This window comes from Colobus angolensis, unplaced genomic scaffold (assembly GCF_000951035.1).
Source record: "Colobus angolensis palliatus isolate OR3802 unplaced genomic scaffold, Cang.pa_1.0 Scaffold222, whole genome shotgun sequence".
NCBI lineage: Eukaryota > Metazoa > Chordata > Mammalia > Primates > Cercopithecidae > Colobus > Colobus angolensis.
In genome coordinates this window covers 1,197,668-1,201,356 of record NW_012115400.1, presented here as the reverse complement: position 1 = coordinate 1,201,356, position 3,689 = coordinate 1,197,668, and the positions used below count along the sequence as shown (strand labels likewise).

At 44.8% G+C, this 3,689-nt stretch overlaps 1 protein-coding gene across 2 annotated transcripts in view; it reads right to left on the bottom strand.

The window, feature by feature from the left end:
- Positions 1 to 1,306: 1,306 nt before the first annotated feature.
- ZKSCAN1 (zinc finger with KRAB and SCAN domains 1) overlaps positions 1,307 to 3,689 on the bottom strand; it is a 24,735-nt gene continuing 22,352 nt past the window's right edge. The window contains exon 7 of one of the 2 annotated variants that reach the window (XM_011943857.1): positions 1,307 to 3,637. The gene's annotated coding sequence lies outside the window, so the exon portion shown is untranslated. The remainder of the gene's footprint in view (positions 3,638 to 3,689) is intronic. The other variant, XM_011943858.1, reaches the window with a different exon arrangement.

The following is a 3,689-nucleotide window of genomic DNA, read 5'->3' as shown; positions in this document are numbered from 1 at the left end:
AGTCTTCCATGCGGATGGCAGGATGAACCTGGTTAGCTGGTTTTGGATAAGTAGGTCAGCACGACCACCTGGAATAAAAGTGACTTGACTCTAGGATAAAAATTTAAAAAAAGATGCTTTCATAGCAACGAGTCTTCGCAAAACCACTCTCCTAATAATCACAGACCAGGGGGAGAAAAGTGGGAGCAGGGAACACAGGAACACAAAGGGAATATGCAAAATGCTTCCCAAGCTTCATCAGACTTCCTGCAATGCCATGACTGGATGCATCTGCACACAATTCCAGGGAAAGCCCACCTTGCTGTTCTCCTATCCCCAATTGTCTTTCCTTTTCTCTTTTTTTTTTTTTGAGACAGAGAGTCTCACTCTGTCACCCAGGCTGGAGTGCAGTGGTGCAATCTCAGCTCACTGCAAACTCTGCCTCCCAGATTCAGGTGATTCTCCTGCCTCAGCCTCCCGAGTAGCTGGGACTACAGGTGCATGCTACCGGTAGCCCAGGTAACTTTTGTATTTTTTTAGTAGACACGGGGTTTCACCATGTTGGCTGCTCTCAAACTGCTGACCTCAGGTGATCTGCCTGCTTTGGCCTCCCAAAGTGATGGGATTACAGGCGTGAGCCACTGCACCCGGCCTGACTTCACAATATTAATTGGAGTAAAATAGGAGAAAAACAAGGGGAAAAACTGGGACAACAGGAAGATCTGTTGTCCTAGTTTTGGAACAACAAAAATTTGGAAAATGAGAGCGCAGGTCAGGAGTGGAGAGTAAGGGGAAATGCCAACAGAGAGAACATGGGGAGAGGACGGGAAGAAACAGACACAAGGGGAATGAGCAGAGGGAAGAGAACAAGTCACGGCAGGAGGGAAGGGATGAGAAGCAGGAGTCTTCAGAGGTCACAGGTCTACTACTGGATCACCTGATAATTAACTGGAAGGTTTATGTATACATTTAAAACATTTCCATTTCTAACAAGTATTCGTAAGTTCAAAAAAAGAACAGGTCTTTCACAGAAAATGATTAATGGTATTAGCAGAAATGAATACAGTTTAAAAAGGAAAAGTAAATATTTCTCCAATTCTGTGGGGTTTCTATCAACAAGCTAATGATTAACAGGCAAACAAGAAACCTTTTTTTTTTTTTTTTTTTTGAGACGGAGTCTCACTCTGTCGCCCAGGCTGGAGTGCAGTGGCGCCATCTTGGCTCACTGCAGCCTCCACCTCCTGGGTTCAAGCGATTCTCCTGCCTCAGCCTCCCAAGTAGATGGGACTACAGGCGCCTGCCACCACGCCCGGCTAAGTTTCTGTACTTTTAGTAGAGACGAGGTTTCACCATGTTAGCCAGGATAGTCCGATCTCGTGACCTCGTGATCCACCCGCTTCAGCCTCCAAAGTGCTGGGATTACAGGCCTGAGCCACTGCGCCTGCCTTTCCCCCAATTTTCTAAGCATAAGGACTTAAGAGTGAGTGAGTGGGAAAGCATGACTATGGTTTAGAGAGCCTGGTCAGCTGAAGCAGTCCCAACTGGTGATTCCAGTACACTTCCTGCTCTCGCTTCATGGAGAAGACCCTCTACTGACAAGAGAATCCATTCCCTTTGCACACAATGGTCACCTGACAGCTCAGAGGTCAACTTCTTGGTTTTGAGGAAAAAACTCAAAAGGCTGCACATGTTTAAAGGAGTTGTTCCATTTCAGTGCCCCATTAGCCTGTCTTTCCTCAAAAATTTACCAATCTCTTGATGTGATAAGCACCGAACTATGAAGCTTTTCCCTTCATCTCTCTGCTGCTCCGTTCTGTGAACCGACATTTTGTCTACAACCACACTTGATTTCTTCACTGTTTGCTCCAAAACTTCACTTTTTCTGAGTGATGTGTTCTGTCAAATAGGCTAAAATAAAATACAGAATCTGCTTACAGGTAATACACAGAACAATAACGGACTTAAGGTACAAAACACACACGGACATTATGGTCATATAAAATATAAAGAAGTATCTAACATTAACAATTTTTCTAACAAGTTGCACATTTTGTTATTTTTTTTAAAGCATCTCCCCACACTTATTTTTTTTTTCATCTGTAGATTCTCTGCAGTTAAGATTGAGCTCCCTCTTTTTTTTTTTGATACGGAGTCTCGCTCTGTCACCCAGGCTGGAGCGCAGTGGCGCGATCTCGGCTCACTGCAACCTCCGCCTCCCAGGTTCAAGCGATTCTCCTGTCTCAGCCTCCCGAGTAGCTGGGACTACAGACGCGTGCCACCACGCCCAGCTAATTTTTTTTGTATTTTTAGTAGAGACAGGGTTTCACCATGTTGACCAGGCTGGTCTCGAACTACTGACTTCATGATCCGCACGCCTCGGCCTCCCAAAGTGCTGGGATTACAGGGGTGAGCCACCGCGCCCGGCCAAGATTGAGCTCCCTCTTGCAATGCTTCTCAAATTCATCACGATTGGAACATACTGATGGAATTTTCTGTCTGAAGCAATGAGTGCTATACATGAAAATTTTCCTCACATATAATATTCATCGTTTATTTACAGTGCAAGCTTTCTGATGCTAAGGGCTGAGATGTGATTAAAGGCTTTGCCATATTCATCACATTCAGGAGGTTCCTTTCTGGAATAAATTCTCTGATGTCTATGTGAACTGTCCCACGTACCACACGCCAATCTCTCTACACATATTTAGCAGTTTGACTTTTATGCCTTTAATAATAAGTGCTTTACATATCAAGATGTCTCATACATCGATATTCTCAGGTTTTAGCCTTGCCTGCCAGGCTGGAGTAGAAACAAATACCCAACAACCTGAGGATTTGACTTCTCTTCCTGGCAAAGGTAGGTTATATACCGAAAAACTCTTCAAAAATTTCCATTAGGACAACTAGCATGCTAATGGTTAGCTGCAGAATGTTTCAACTGTTACTAGACTTCAGCGGGCCAAGAACTTTTGAATGACTATCTTGAATGCCAATTAGATGTTGCAAGCGTTTTTGACCATGACCCAATTACACTTTGCACTGAGCATCTGATAAACGAATGCACTGCAAGTGGTTTTAATCAACAGTTGTAGCCTGTTTTCCTCAGAAAACACATCTTCAAATAGCTGCTTCAAGGAGAGCCTGTGCTGAAGATCCAAAGCAACCCTAGTGGCAGCTATCCAACAAAGTCAGGAAGATGTCCCCATGAAACGGAATTAAATGTGAGGGCACAGGTCACATTTAACCTTCATTTAAAAACGAAACTCAAAAATGATGGCTGAATTACATCAGCATGTAGTTGTGGCAGGGGAAAAAAAAAAAAAAGGCCAACATAAACATGACCGAAGTCCTTTCTCTCTTAAAAAATAAGTGCTTGGGTCGTTGCCCAGAGTTCCACACCTCACTTCCAGTTTCTTTCCTTTTTTTTGAGACGGAGTTTTGCTCGTCACCCAGGCTGGAATGCAGTGGTGAAATCTTGGCTCACTGCAACCTCTGTCTCCTGGGTTCAAGTGATTCTCCTGCCTCAGCCTCCCAAGTAGCTGGGATTACAGGCGTCTGCCACCACGCCCGGCTAATTTTTGTATTTTTAGTAGAGACGGGCTTTCACCACGTTGGCCAGGCTGGTCTCAAAACTCCTGACCTCACGTGACCCGCCCACCTCAGCCTCCCAAAGTGCTGGGATTATAGGGGTGAGCCACCGCGCCTGGCCT